The sequence below is a fragment of the Oncorhynchus gorbuscha genome, linkage group LG16, assembly GCF_021184085.1.
Source record: "Oncorhynchus gorbuscha isolate QuinsamMale2020 ecotype Even-year linkage group LG16, OgorEven_v1.0, whole genome shotgun sequence".
Taxonomy (NCBI): domain Eukaryota; kingdom Metazoa; phylum Chordata; class Actinopteri; order Salmoniformes; family Salmonidae; genus Oncorhynchus; species Oncorhynchus gorbuscha.
Window position 1 is genome coordinate 12,407,983 of NC_060188.1, and position 16,897 is coordinate 12,424,879.

Here is a 16,897-nt window from a genome sequence, read left to right on the forward strand (position 1 = left end):
GCTGGTTGAGAGAATGATAAGAGTGTGCAAAGCTGTTATCAAGATAAAGGGTGACTATTTGAAGAATCTCACAAAATATATATATTTTGATTTGTTTAACTTTTTTTTTGGTTACTACATGATTCCATGTGTGTTATTTCATAGTTTTGATGTCTTCACTATTATTCTACAATGGAGAAGATAGTAAAAATACAATACCTTGAATGACTAGGTGTGTCCAAACTGGCTGGTACTGTACAGTCGTGGCCAAAAGTTTTGAGAATGACACAAATATTAATTTTCACAAAGTCTGCTGCCTCAGTTTGTATGATGGCAATTTGCATATACTCCAGAATGTTATGAAGATCAGATGAATTGCAAAGTCCCTTTTTGCCATGCAAATGAACTGAATCCCCCAAAAAACATTTCCACTGCATTTCAGCCCTGCCACAAAAGGATCAGCTGACATGTCAGTGATTCTCTCATTAACACAGGTGTGAGTGTCAACGAGGACAAGGCTGGAGACCCCTCTGTCATGCTGATTGAGTTCTAATAACAGACTGGAAGCTTCAAAATGAGGGTGGTGCTTGGAATCATTGTTCTTCCTCTGTCAACCATGCTTACCTGCAAGGAAAAGGGCTTTGCAGAAAAAGGGCTTCACAGGCAAGGATAATGCTGCCAGTAATATTGCACCTAAATCAACCATTTATCGGATCATCAAGGAGAGAGGTTCAGTCATTTTGAAGAAGGCTTCAGGGCACCCAAGAAAGTCCAGCAAGCGCCAGGACCGTCTCCTAAAGTTGATTCAGCTGCGGGATCGGGGCACCACCAGTACAGAGCTTGCTCAGGAATGGCAGCAGGCAGGTATGAGTGCATCTGCACGCACAGTGAGGTGAAGACCTTTGGAGGATGGCCTGGTGTCAAGAAGGGCAGCAAAGAAGCCACTTCTCTCCAGGAAAAACATCAGGGACAGACTGATTCTGCAAAAGGTACAGGAATTGGACTGCTGAGTACTGGGGTAAAGTCATTTTCTCTGATGAATCTTCTTTCCGATTGTTTGGGGCATCTGGAAAAAAGCTTGTCTGGAGAAGACAAGGTGAGCACTACCATCAGTCCTATGTCATGCCAACAGTAAAGAATCCTGAGACCATTCATGTGTGGGGTTGCTTCTCAACCAAGGGAGTGGGCTCACTCATAATTTTGCCTAAGAACACAGCCATGAATGAAGAATGGTACCAACACATCCTCCGAGAGCAACTTCTCCCAACCATCCAGGAACAGTTTGGTGATGAACAATGCCTTTTCCAGCATGATGGAGCACCTTGCCATAAGGCAAAAGTGATAACTAAGTGGCTCGGGGAACTGGCCAGGAAACTCCCCAGACCTTAATCCCATTGAGAGCTTGTGGTCAATCCTCAAGAGACGGGTGGACAAACAAAAACCCACAAATTCTGACAAACTCCCAAGCATTTATTATGCAAGAATGTGCTGCCATCAGTCAGGATGTGGCCCAGAAGTTAATTGACATGCCAGGGCGGAATGGAGAGATCTTGAAAAAGAAGGGTCAACACTGGAAATATTGACTCATTGCATCAACTTCCTGTTATTGACAATAAAATCATTTGACACTTGAAATGAAATGCTTGTAATTATACTTCAGTATTCCATAGTAACAACTGACAAAAATATCTAAAGACACGGAAACTGCAAACTTTGTGGAAATTAATATTTGTGTTATTCTCAAAACGTTTGGCTATGACTGTGTGTATAATGTATAATATATATATATATATATCTTTCATAATATCAGAGCACGATATACAGTATGTGGCTTGAGCCCTATTGTTACGATGTGCAGTTCATACTCAATCCCTCTACTTCCCGTTCCCACGATTATTTCCCACTTTCATCAGTGACTGTGTATGTGAGTATTTCAGCTGTTCTGCTATCATGTGTCTGTGTGTGTTGCTGGCAGGGTTGGAAGGTGTCAAGGTGGGTGGTTAGGAAACATGTTGCTCTGGTATGGCGGTGGCAGTCATGCAAATAACTGCCGGTCTCACAGTAATTGACCGTTAATTAACATAAAGACGTTTAGCATCTCCTGGCTTCCATGCATACTGTAGCCTACAAGTCACCGATGCATACCTTCGGAACGTGTACATTTTTAAAAAGTGTCACTATCGTCGTATGGAGTAGACCAAAGCGCAGCGTGGTTAGAATACATTCTTCTTTATTTAATGAAGAACACGAAGAACACTTAAACAAAAAATGCTCTGATAACGTGATGCTCTGATAACGAGTGCAGACACAAGAAACTACACATAGACAATAACCCACGAAACACCCAACGAAGATGGCTGCCTAAATATGGTTCCCAATCAGAGACAACGATAAACACCTGCCTCTAATTGAGAACCAATCTAGGCAACCATAGACCAACATAAACACCTAAATGAAAACAACCCCATAAATCTACAAAAAACCCTAGACAGTATAAACACCCTAGAATAAGACAAAAACACACATATCACCCATGTCACACCCTGACCTAACCAAAATAATAAAGAAAACAAAGAATACTTAATGTCAGGGCGTGTCAAAAAAAGTCTGATAAATCCATGTAATATAGCCTACTCCATCACAATAAATTCATAATTTATTTTAAACGGGTCTGAAGAAAATGTAGACTATTTCAGAAGAACAGAACAGCATACTCTGAGTTGTCCTTATGTTAGGCCCTGAAATGGACTACACTAGTTAACAGACAAGATTTGCTTCAAATTCTGTGGCATTACATTTAATAGTATGAAGAATACAATTGAACATAGCTGAATAAAATGAAAAGGATATTTTTCCTAAACTATTTGAGGGAGTGCTTACATGTGGCTATTCTGTGTTGAGCGGTTAACAAAGAATGTGGTCCTCCTGTATGCTTAATTTAGAGTTATTTATGCAACTTTAGTGGTGATACAAATGTTGGGCAAATGTTTTGATTTTAAATACATTCTCAGGCTGCATGATGGGACTCAAATTATGATTTGAAAAAAGGCACTTGAAAGGCATGAGCTCTGATTTGTTTATTGTGCAGGCTACACACTTAACCAGTCTCATTCACAATTTGACAAACACTTAATAATATTCTAACCAGGCCTCGGATTTCCCGGCGGCATCCCCCTTGTGTGGCAGTAATGCCCCCTAAAAAATCCATGCCTTTTGAAGGCCAAAGTGGCCGTTGTGCCACTAGGCTGAATATAATAATTATAATTCCTGGCTGCCGTGCTCCGAAACACCTCTCACTCACATGGCTCTCTCAGATATTTCGATGATTATTTGCCAATGCTTGTCATGTGAGTGGGTCCTTCTCACAGGCATTTCATCTAAGAAGTGAAGTGAAGACACATCGGGGACGCAACTGTGTGAATTCCGAAGCGCATATTGAAGATGTTAGAACAGTCCATTTTTTCGTCAGCCAAGAAGATGATTAGGCCTAACGAGCAGCAAAATCACTAGCCTATGTTAATGTACTATCCCCCATAATACAAAAGTTGACCCATTCTATTGGTCAACTTGTCCTTCTGTGCAATAAATCAATTATACAAACATACTATGGGAAAGTTGTGGGATGCGATAGATTCCAAACTAATGCAACAACTCACATAAAAAAACTTTGAAAAGTATTGAGGCTGATGCAATAGATCAGAACGTTTACCTTAAAATGTTGATAAACTATTACGCAATTTCTTCACATTATAAGCGCAGAAATGCGCACATGGCAGTAGTCAATAAGTGTAAATGTTCCAAAATGCAATCAATTAGCGGGAAAACCCTTATCGAAAATGACGGAAATGCGATAATGCATGTAAAGATGATCTTCCCCAAACGTGAAACTCTCCACCCATGTATGTCAGTTAGGCTCTAATGAAGTTAAATCAAATTGTACATGCGCCGAATACAACAGTTGTAGTAGACCTTAACAGGGAAATGCTTAAAACAATGCAGTTTTAAAGAAGAAGAAAAAAATATAAATATAATAAATAATTAAGGAGCAACAATAAAATAACAGTAGCAAGGCGATATACAGGGGGTACTAGTACAGAGTCCATGTGGAAGCTATATACAGGGGGTTCTGGTACAGAGTCCATGTGGAGGCTATATACAGGGGGTTCTGGTACAGAGTCTATATGGAGGCTATATACAGGGGGTTCTGGTACAGAGTCAATATGGAGGCTATATACAGGGGGTACTAGTACAGAGTCCATGTGGAAGCTATATACAGGGGTTCTGGTACAGAGTCCATGTGGAGGCTATATACATGTGGGGTTCTGGTACAGAGTCTATATGGAGGCTATATACAGGGGTTCTGGTACAGAGTCAATATGGAGGCTATATACAGGGGTACTAGTACAGAGTCCATGTGGAAGCTATATACAGGGGTTCTGGTACAGAGTCCATGTGGAGGCTATATACAGGGGGGTTCTGGTACAGAGGGGTTCTGGTACAGAGTATGGAGGCTATATACAGGGGTTCTGGTACAGAGTCAATATGGAGGCTATATACAGGGGTTCTAGTACAGAGTCCATGTGGAAGCTATATACAGGGGTTCTGGTACAGAGTCCATGTGGCTATATACAGGGGGTTCTGGTACAGAGTCTATATGGAGGCTATATACAGGGGTTCTGGTACAGAGTCAATATGGAGGCTATATACAGGGGTTCTAGTACAGAGTCCATGTGGAAGCTATATACAGGGGGTTCTGGTACAGAGTCCATGTGGAGGCTATATACAGGGGTTCTGGTACAGAGTCTATATGGAGGCTATATACAGGGGTTCTGGTACAGAGTCAATATGGAGGCTATATACAGGGGTACTAGTACAGAGTCCATGTGGAAGCTATATACAGGGGGTTCTGGTACAGAGTCCATGTGGAGGCTATATACAGGGGTTCTGGTACAGAGTCTATAGGGGTTCTGTACAGAGGCTATATACAGGGGTTCTGGTACAGAGTCAATATGGAGGCTATATACAGGGGTTCTAGTACAGAGTCCATGTGGAGGCTATATACAGGGGGTTCTGGTACAGAGCTATATACAGGGGTTCTGGTACAGAGTCCATGTGGAGGCTATATACAGGGGGTTCTGGTACAGAGTCTATATGGAGGCTATATACAGGGGGTTCTGGTACAGAGTCAATATGGAGGCTATATACAGGGGGTACTAGTACAGAGTCCATGTGGAAGCTATATACAGGGGGTTCTGGTACAGAGTCCATGTGGAGGCTATATACAGGGGGTTCTGGTACAGAGTCTATATGGAGGCTATATACAGGGGTTCTGGTACAGAGTCAATATGGAGGCTATATACAGGGGTTCTAGTACAGAGTCCATGTACAGAGTCCATGTGGAAGCTATATACAGGGGGTTCTGGTACAGAGTCCATGTGGAGGCTATATACAGGGGGTTCTGGTACAGAGTCTATATGGAGGCTATATACAGGGGGTTCTGGTACAGAGTCAATATGGAGGCTATATACAGGGGGTACTGGTACAGAGTCCATGTGGAGGCTATATACAGGGGGTTCTGGTACAGAGTCCATGTGGGCTATATACAGGGGTTCTATATACAGGGGTTCTGGTACAGGGGTTCTGGTACAGAGTCCATGTGGAGGCTATATACAGGGGGTTCTGGTACAGAGTCCATGTGGAGGCTATATACAGGGGGTTCTGGTACAGAGTCAATATGGAGGCTATATACAGGGGGTTCTGGTACAGAGTCAATATGGAGGCTATATACAGGGGGTTCTGGTACAGAGTCCATGTGGAGGCTATATACAGGGGGTTCTGGTACAGAGTCCATGTGGAGGCTATATACAGGGGGTTCTGGTACAGAGTCTATGTGGAGGCTATATACAGGGGGTTCTGGTACAGAGTCAATATGGAGGCTATATACAGGGGGTTCTGGTACAGAGTCCATGTGGAGGCTATATACAGGGGGTTCTGGTACAGAGTCCATGTGGAGGCTATATACAGGGGGTTCTGGTACAGAGTCCATGTGGAGGCTATATACAGGGGGTTCTGGTACAGAGTCCATGTGGAGGCTATATACAGGGGGTTCTGGTACAGAGTCCATGTGGAGGCTATATACAGGGGTTCTGGTACAGAGTCCATGTGGAGGCTATATACAGGGGTTCTGGTACAGAGTCCATGTGGAGGCTATATACAGGGGGTTCTGGTACAGAGTCCATGTGGAGGCTATATACAGGGGTTCTGGTACAGAGTCCATGTGGAGGCTATATACAGGGGGTTCTGGTACAGAGTCATGTGGAGGCTATATACAGGGGTTCTGGTACAGAGTCCATGTGGAGGCTATATACAGGGGGTTCTGGTACAGAGTCCATGTGGAGGCTATATACAGGGGTTCTGGTACAGAGTCCATGTGGAGCTATATACAGGGGGTTCTGGTACAGAGTCAATATGGAGGCTATATACAGGGGTTCTGGTACAGAGTCCATGTGGAGGCTATATACAGGGGGTTCTGGTACAGAGTCCATGTGGAGGCTATATACAGGGGTTCTGGTACAGAGTCCACAGGGGGTTGGAGGCTATATACAGGGGGTTCTGGTACAGAGATCCATGTGGAGGCTATATACAGGGGTTCTGGTACAGAGTCAATGTGGAGGCTATATACAGGGGGTTCTGGTACAGAGTCAATGTGGAGGCTATAGACAGGGGGTTCTGGTACAGAGTCAATGTGGTACAGGGGGTTCTGGTACAGAGTCAATGTGGAGGCTATATACAGGGGGTTCTGGTACAGAGTCCATGTGGAGGCTATATACAGGGGGTTCTGGTACAGAGTCCATGTGGAGGCTATATACAGGGGGTTCTGGTACAGAGTCCATGTGGAGGCTATATACAGGGGTAGGGTACAGAGTCCATGTGGAGGCTATATACAGGGGGTTCTGGTACAGAGTCCATGTGGAGGCTATATACAGGGGTTCTGGTACAGAGTCAATGTGGAGGCTATATACAGGGGGTTCTGGTACAGAGTCCATGTGGAGGCTATATACAGGGGTTCTGGTACAGAGTCCATGTGGAGGCTATATACAGTGGGTTCTGGTACAGAGTCCATGTGGAGGCTATATACAGGGGGTTCTGGTACATGTGGAGTCCATGTGGAGAGCTATATACAGGGGTTCTGGTACAGAGTCCATGTGGAGGCTATATACAGGGGGTTCTGGTACAGAGTCCATGTGGAGGCTATATACAGGGGGTTCTGGTACAGAGTCCATGTGGAGGCTATATACAGGGGGTTCTGGTACAGAGTCCATGTGGAGGCTATATACAGGGGTTCTTGTACAGAGTCCATGTGGAGAGCTATTTACAGGGGGTTCTGGTACAGAGTCCATGTGGAGGCTATATACAGGGGGTTCTGGTACAGAGTCCTATATATGTGGAGGCTATATACAGGGGGGGGTTCTGGTACAGAGTCCATGTGGAGGCTATATACAGGGGGTCCTGGTACAGAGTCCATGTGGAGGCTATATACAGGGGGGGTCTGGTACAGAGTCCATGTGGAGGCTATATACATGTGGGGGTTCTGGTACAGAGTCCATGTGGAGGCTATATACAGGGGGTATACAGGGGGTTCTGGTACAGAGTCCATGTGGAGGCTATATACAGGGGGTTCTGGTACAGAGTCCATGTGGAGGCTATATACAGGGGGTTCTGGTACAGAGTCCATGTGGAGGCTATATACAGGGGTTCTGGTACAGAGTCAATGTGGAGGCTATATACAGGGGTTCTGGTACAGAGTCAATGTGGAGGCTATATACAGGGGTTCTGGTACAGAGTCAATGTGGAGGCTATATACAGGGGGTTCTGGTACAGAGTCCATGTGGAGGCTATATACAGCGGGTTCTGGTACAGAGTCCATGTGGAGGCTATATACAGGGGGTTCTGGTACAGAGTCCATGTGGAGGCTATATACAGGGGGTTCTGGTACAGAGTCCATGTGGAGGCTATATACAGGGGGTTCTGGTACAGAGTCCATGTGGAGGCTATATACAGGGGTTCTGGTACAGAGTCCATGTGGAGGCTATATACAGGGGTTCTGGTACAGAGTCCATGTGGAGGCTATATACAGGGGTTCTGGTACAGAGTCCATGTGGAGGCTATATACAGGGGGGTTCTGGTACAGAGAGTCCAGGGGGTTCTGGTACAGAGTCCATGTGGAGGCTATACATACAGAGTCCATGTGGAGGCTATATACAGGGGTTTCTGGTACAGAGTCCATGTGGAGGCTATATACAGGGGTTCTGGTACAGAGTCCATGTGGAGGCTATATACAGGGGGTTCTGGTACAGAGTCCATGTGGAGGCTATATACAGGGGCTTCTGGTACAGAGTCAATGTGGAGGCTATATACAGGGGGTTCTGGTACAGAGTCAATGTGGAGGCTATATACAGGGGGTTCTGGTACAGAGTCAATGTGGAGGCTATATACAGGGGGTTCTGGTACAGAGTCCATGTGCGGGGACATCCGTTAGTCGAGGTAATTGAGGTAATATGTACATGTAGGTATAGATAAAGTGACTAAGCATGGATAATAAACTGACTAGTAGCAGTGTAAAAATGGGGTGGGGTGGGGACAATGCAAATAGTCTGGATAGCCATTTGATTAACTGTTCAGGAGTCTTATGGCTTGGGGGTAGAAGCTGTTAAGAAGCCTTTTTGACCTAGACTTGGAGCTCCGGTACCTCTGGTTGTGTGGTAGCAGAGAGAACAGTCTATGACTAGGGTGGCTGGAGTCCTTTGAAATGTTTTAGGCCTTCCTCTGAGAACGGCTGGTATAGAGGACCTGGATGGCAGGAAGCTTGACCCCAGTGATATACTGGGCTGTACGCACTACCCTCTGTAGTGCCTTGCGGTCGGAGGCCGAGCATTTACCATACCCGTGCTCGGTCCTCTGTTTTTTTTGTAGTCCACAATCATCTCCTTTGTCTTGATCACATTGAGGGAGAGGTTGTTATCCTGGCAACACACTGCCAGGACTCAGACCTCCTCCCTATAGGCTGTCTCATCACTGTCTGTGATCAGGCCTACCATTGTATCTTCAGCAAACTTAATGATGGTGTAGGAGTCGTGCTTGGCCTGCAGTCATGGGTGAACAGGGAGTACAGGAAGGGACTGAGCATGCACCCCTGAGAGTGATGTGTTGTTACCTACCCTTACCACCTGGGGGCGACCCGTCAGGAAGTCGAGGATCCATTTGCAGGGGGAGGTGTTTAGTCCCAGGGTCCTTAACTTAGTGATGAGCTTTGAGGGCACTATGGTGTTGAACGCTGAGCTGTAGTCAATGAATAGCATTCTCACGTAGGTGTTCCTTTAGTCCAGGTGGGAAAGGGCAGTGTACAATAGAGATTGCATCATCTGTGGATCTGTTGGGGCGGTATGCAAATTGGAGTGGCTCTAGGGTTTCTGGGATAATGGTGTTGATGTAAGCCATGACCAGCCTTTCAAAGCACTTCATGGCTACAGGTGTGAGTGCTACGGATCGGTAGTCATTTAAGCAGGTTACCTTGGTGTTCTTGGGTACAGGATCTATGGTGGTCTGCTTGAAACATGTTGGTATTACAGACCCGGTCAGGGTATTAAAGACTTGCCAGTTGGTCAGTGCATGCTTGGAGTACACGTCCTGGTAATCCATCTGGCCTTGTGAATGTTGACATGTGACATGTGTACGAGCGTCTGAGCCGGTATAGTATGACTCAATCTTAGTCCTGTATTGACGCTTTGCCTGTTTCATGGTTCGTCGGAGGGCATAGAGGGATTTCTTATTAGCATCCGCATCCTCTGACCACTTCCATATTGAGTGAGTCACTGGTACTTCCTGCTTTATTCTTTGCTTGTAAGCAGGAATCAGGGGGATAGAGTTATGGTCAGATTTGTCACCCATCAGACTATTCTTGATTTAATCTTGTCTTTACATATACTAAATAGCATATTGGTGAATTTTTGGGGGGATTTAGAATGGACCATTATCATGCACCTGTCTCGGAACAGGGGCAGGGGGAAAAATACATGTAATCTATGCACTTAAATAGCGAATGGAAAACGCTTTTCCCGTGGTTCCTTTTCATGCCAGCCAGGTCGACTATACTCCTGTTGTAAAGCGAAGCAGTGTGCTTAATATTAGGAAAGTTGATAAATAAATATATTAGGCCTAGCCTATAGAAAGCTGATGGGATCCTCCTCTTTTTAATAGAGGCCATCAAGACTCAACATGAGCTCATGGGCTCTCATGAAGTGTTTTATTTTTGATAACATTTGCATTGATGTCAGAGTGACTAGAGGGACAATAAATGGCTCAGTAGAGGGCAGTTAGCAAATTTGGTAGGCTGCTAATGACCATCAGCAGCATCAGAGCTTTGAGAAGCCTAGTTACCGTGACTAGAGTCACATGGAATTTGACTGCGGTCATATGACTGGTGACTGCCGGTGTGACGGTAATACGGTCACCGTAACAGCCCTATGCTCTGGTGATGCTGGAAGGGGAGGCATTGGGAGGCAGGGGGGTATCGAGCGGCCCTTTGGTGATGCTGGAAGGGGACGCGTTGGGAGGCAGGGGGGTATTGAGTGGCCCTCTGGTGATGCTGTAAGGGGAGGCGTTGGGAGGCAGGGGGGTATCGAGCGGCCCCCTGGTGATGCTGGAAGGGGAGGCATTGGGAGGCAGGGGGATATTGAGCGGCCCTCTGCGCGGCCTGACACTTACGATGACCTTGGCCTCTGGTACTAATGGAAGTAGAGGGCAGCAGAGGTTTCTCTCTCTCTCGTCTGTCTGTCTGTCTGTCTGTCTGTCTGTCTGTCTGTCTGTCTGTCTGTCTGTCTGTCTGTCTGTCTGTCTGTCTGTCTGTCTGTCTGTCTGTCTGTCTGTCTGTCTGTCTGTCTGTCTGTCTGTCTGTCTGTCTGTCTGTCTGTCTGTCTGTCTGTCTGTCTGTCTGTCTGTCTGTCTGTCTGTCTGTCTGTCTGTCTGTCTGTCCTCCACTATCTCCTTTATGTTTGTTGGTGTCTACAAGGTGTCAGTCATTATCTTCCATCTTCTCTCCTCTATCTCTCTGGTTCTCCCCTTTCTTCTTTTCTCCACCTCCAGTCCATTCTCTCTACGTGTTGTTCTTACTGTATCCCTGTATCGTTTGAAGAGCTACAATGTTCTGAACAAGGAAAATCTCCACCATGACATAATGGTCCGTTTTTAGGTCAAACAGATCGTTATCACTGCAAGAGCACATTACGGAGGCTAACTACTAAACAAGTATCCATTGGTCAAAATAAATGGTCTGAAAAAGCAGTCAACATGGCAGTTACCTTATCTATTATGAGTACAGAATACATGTAGGATTTTACCTGGGTTACGTCTCGTCACGCAACTGGGCTTCTTGGTAATCCCCTCTTTTATAATTGAATTTCGATTTGTGCCTTACAAAAAGAGGGAAATAATCCCTGTCATTGATCTTTGCTGGTATTGATTAGTCTGCATAAGATTAAGCACATTATGTGATTGACTGTACAATCAGTGGTCCGTAGAAGAGGGACAGATGGTGAATGTCAGTCAGTGAGAGAGACAGACCCTACATCTCCCCCTACTGCGCCCCCTGTCTCTGACTAAGTCTGTTGGGAAGAACAATTCTTACTAAAATAACTCCAGACAACAGGAGGTTGGGGGCACCTTAATTGGGGAGGATGGGCTCGTGCTAATGGCTGGAGTGGGATTGATGGAATGGTATCAAATACATCAAACACATGGTTGAATACCACTCCATCCATCCATCCAGCCATTGTTATGAGCCGTCCTCACTTCAGCAGCCTCCACTGCTCCAGACGTTGTTTTTCTAAATGAAAATATGCTTCATGATTCTGCGTATACTTTATTTGTTTGTGTTAGCTATAGGTTTGTGTGCATTTGTGTATGTCTCAGTTTGTGTCTGAGTGTACTGTATGTATGTGTTTGTATGTAAGTGTGAGTGTGTTGTGCATACTGTATCAGCAGCAGTGTTGCCGCGGGGCTCCAGCTGTGAGGGCTGGGCTGCTGGGTGCAGAGGGAGAGTTTTCTCCCGCCCTCTCTTCCTGTCTCACTCCTCAACATGAGCCTGAAACAGAAACTCCAACCTGTGAGTACTCCAACTCTACTCTCTCACTCCCTATTCTCTTCTTCCTTTCTCTTCCTGTCTCACTCCTGTCCTTTTCTGCCTCTCCTCTTACCCTCATGGTCATCTGGTGGTTCATAGCAGGCTACCTAGCTCCATCCTCCGTATTGACAGTGAGGCAGGGACAGTGACGGATGTTGTTAGTGCTGATGTAATCTTGTTGTCGTCATAATTTGTCTTGTGTCACTTGTCGCCCACTTTTCTTTCATAGGTGATAAATATGTTAATGTTTTGTGGGCTCCAGGGTACTTGTTGGGTCTCTGGAATTTGGAATGTTCATTTGATTAGCATGAATCAAATGTAATTTTGTTCTGAAAATGAGTATTCTAATTTAAAGAGAACAGTTCACAGAACCTGCAAGGTGTTTGTTTTGGTGTATGAAATAACACTAGTGTCAGAGGTTTTTAATTTCAGACTGGATTGTTAATGAAGTATTAACAAAGTTAGGTGTTCTTTATGCAAATCTTTCAAAATATATTTGTTGTATTCTATGTCAGATGTCATTGTATTTTCCAATAAGGACTGTTAACTGTTAAAAGCCCTGAGTGGTTTGGGTTAAACTTTGTGGTGCAGACAGCATGGATCTTATTCAGGCTGTCATTATGAAACAGGACTGGAAATGATGTCAATAATCTGAAATTACCCAGATGAGTGAATCTGGTTAACACACACACACACACACACACACACACACACACACACACACACACACACACACACACACACACACACACACACACACACACACACACACACACACACACACACACACACACACACACACACACACACACACACACACACACACACACACACACACACACTGCCCATCCCTCAGCTTGCTCCCACAGGTTCATCATGTTAGATGTTAAACTCAGTCCTCAGGGGGAGAATCCTGATCGTTGGTACGAGAGCGCATCTGTCAGAGAAAGAGCACAGTGACACGTGGAATCACAAGCCTCATTTAGCCACAAACATTGGTAGCAATAAGGCCTAAGGTCCTGAGCCCGATGTAGCCCCCAGCAGTCAGGTCTCCTTTCATACGGTATGTAGCAAACAGTACTGCAGGTGTACAATCTTCATTTCATCATCCTGTTGCAGGAGAACGTTCCTGCAATGCAGAAAATGACAAGCGTGTTGTGTATTTGAGGTTTAAAAAGGCTTCTGAAATTTAGAATTTCCACTTTGAAATGCCATTAATTATAATCCACATAATAATTCACATTTCCTGTTGCTGCAGAGTTATTTTCCTGCTGTATCGAACTGGCTAAAATTAAGATTCTACATCTGTACAGTACTTTAAATGCTCTGCTATGAGAGGTTCTGCAGTGCATTTTGACATCCTCAGTCTTCAGTCAATCGTTTCAGTGTGTTGTTTCAAATTGTTTATTCAGGGTAAGAAATGCATTAACTGAACTATCCATTTAATTAAAGCTCAGTCCTACTATTCCCTGTATTAGATTAGTTTACTGACTACTGGAGCAGCACCCCCTGGACTGGGTGAGAGTTGGGTCATAAAGTGGGAAGTGTGTAGTCTGGATGGGAATCGATAGGAGACTAACCATGTGGTGTCATTTTACCACCTCTAGGACTGACTGTATGTGGGGACTTTAGCCTTACAGGTTTGTTCTCTTACTTTGAGTATTAACATCTTTTCCATTTAAGAATCAAAGCTGTGAGGGCTGAGAGAGGTCAGATGTTCTGGAAAGAGATGGAAATTGTCATAGGAAGCTTTCACCTTGTACTCTCAGGTTATTTAGTAGGGCAAAAACCTTGTAGCACTGAACATGCCGCATTTAATGTACCTGTATTTTGTGATCCAGCTAAGTAGGGACATTTGAGAGGGTTGGCAGCAAGGGCACCATGGTAACGCTGTGTGTTATTACAGATTATTCTGTCACCATGGCTATGTTCATAGTTATGCAAACTATACATGCAAAGTAGGATGAGCCAGTGTTGGTTCCACCAGCCCAGCCTGCAGAACATGTTGACTGTGGTGGTTCCACCAGCCCAGCCTGCAGAACATGTTGACTGTGGTGGTTCCACCAGCCCAGCCTGCAGAACATGTTGACTCTGCTAAATGACTTAAATGTAAATGTAAATGTGGTGGTTCCACCAGCCCAGCCTGCAGAACATGTTGACTGTGGTGGTTCCACCAGCCCAGCCTGCAGAACATGTTGACTCTGCTAAATGACTTAAATGTAAATGTAAATGTGGTGGTTCCACCAGCCCAGCCTGCAGCACATGTTGACTGTGGAGAGTCCACCAGCCCAGCCTGCAGAACATGTTGACTGTGGAGAGTCCACCAGCCCAGCCTGCAGCACATGTTGACTGTGGAGGTTCCACCAGCCCAGCCTGCAGCACATGTTGACTGTGGAGGTTCCACCAGCCCAGCCTGCAGCACATGTTGACTGTGGAGGTTCCACCAGCCCAGCCTGCAGCACATGTTGACTGTGGAGGTTCCACCAGCCCAGCCTGCAGCACATGTTGACTGTGGAGAGTCCACCAGCCCAGCCTGCAGCACATGTTGACTGTGGAGGTTCCACCAGCCTAGGGTGCAGCACATGTTGATCAGGGAGGTTGCACCAGCCTAGTGTGCAGCACATGTTTATCAGGGAGGTTGCAGCTGCCCAGCCTGTAGCACATGTTGACTGTAGAGGTTCCACCAGCCTAGTGTGCAGCACATGGTGATCAGGGAGGTTGCACCTGACCAGCCTGCAGCACATGTTGACTGTGGAGGTTCCACCAGCCTAGAGTACAGCACATGTTGATCAGGGAGGTTGCACCAGCCCAGCCTGCAGCACATGTTGATCAGGGAGGTTGCACCAGCCCAGCCTGCAGCACATGTTGATCAGGGAGGTTGCACCAGCCCAGCCTGCAGCACATGTTGATCAGGGAGGTTGCACCTGACCAACCTGCAGCACATGTTGACTGTGGAGGTTCCACCAGCCTAGAGTACAGCACATGTTGATCAGGGAGGTTGCACCAGCCTAGCCTGCAGCACATGTTAACTGTCATGAATATCGAGTGAGACAACAACAGATTTGATTTATTTTCTACTGAACCTTATTTTAACTAGGCAAGTCAGTTAAGAACAAATTCTTATTTACAATGACAGCCTATCCCGGCCAAACCCGGACGACGCTGGGCCAATTGTGCTGTGCCCTATGGGACTCCCAATCCCATCCGGATGTGATACAATCTGGAATCGAACCAGGGACTGTAGTGACTTCTCTTTGCACTGAGATGCAGGACCTTTGCACCATTCGGGAGCCCATATGGGTGATATCAGAGAGCACATTGTGCACCATGGTCTGCCTATGTCCAGAGCTGTAAAAATACTTGAAAGTACTACTTAAGTAGTTTCTTGGTATCTGTACTTTATTTTACTATTTATATTTTTGACTACTTTTACTTTTACTTTTATTTTCCGAAATAAAATTATGTACTTTTTACTCCATACATTTTCCCTGACACCCAAAAGTACTCATTACATTTTGAATGGTTAGCAGGACAGGAAAATGGTCTAATTTACACACTTATCAAGAGAACATCCCTAGTCATCCATACAGCCTCTACGTCAAGCACACAGACAGTTTTGACCAATACTGCCCTCCTACACAAGCACTCACAAAAGGTTAGTGAAAATAAACCAAAATCACCCAGCTCTTTGCAACAATCCCTGTCGATTAGCTTGTAAATTAGGGCACTTACCCTGCTCTGCCATTGGCCGAGGGACAGTGCAGGGGGTCACATGGTGTGGCAGGTGAGCTGCAGCAGGGTCTTTTAAAAGGCCAGTGAGCGGGGTGGGGCGGGGGAGAAGGGTACAGACAGCCAGGCAGCCAGAGAGGGTCCACTCCCCAGCAGTGGTCTGTTAGAGCTGGGCACATAGGCACTGGGCCGCTGGGTAGCTGATCTGGAGCATTGTGCTGGACATAGCGGGCTAGGATGGAGCAGGGGAGGACCTATATGTTCCGGGGGAGGCAGGGTGGGCTGCTGGGGAATTTGAGGAGGACCAGGGTGTCGTGCTCCTCCTCCTCCTGCTGCTGCTGTGGTCGGGACCAGGATAGAATGGAGCTCCTGGATATGGAGGCTCTCATCGTTGTACCGGTTAGTAGGAGCACTAGGCTCAGACTGATTGGTCTATGTGAGTGTGATCTATGGTCTATGGTCTATGTGAGTGTGATCTCATGGGTTATTGTTGTCCATTCAGATACTGTGGTTTCGATGATGGTGTGTGAGGAAAATATACATTTTTAGGTAATATTATGGGCTGTGCCGTCACTATGAGAACACAATCACTAAGGTCATCTCTATTTGAATTCGCACCTATAATTTACATACTGGTTATAATAGTTGATTTGGTTCCTACTTGGCTGTACTGACTGTGTTGAACACTCAGAAATCAGACCCCCGTCAACCATATAGATATTTGTCTTGTGAAAAGCTGTGCGTTGTCTTCTACATTGTTTGTGTTGAGTCCTTTGAGACAGATATTGTTTATACTCCAGGACATAATTGTCTTCATGACAATATGACTGGCTAGCTGTGAGACTGAGGGATGTTTGTGTGAACATTTACACTCATTGCATTGTATTACACACACACACACACACACACACACACACACACACACACACACACACACACACACACACACACACACACACACACACACACACACACACACACACACACACACACACACACACACACACACAC

General features: G+C 45.6%; 1 protein-coding gene across 4 annotated transcripts in view; it reads left to right on the forward strand.

The window, feature by feature from the left end:
* LOC123999170 (potassium voltage-gated channel subfamily H member 6-like) overlaps positions 1-16,897 on the forward strand; it is a 41,191-nt gene that overhangs the window by 15,051 nt on the left and 9,243 nt on the right. The gene's annotated exons all lie outside the window — the stretch shown is intronic.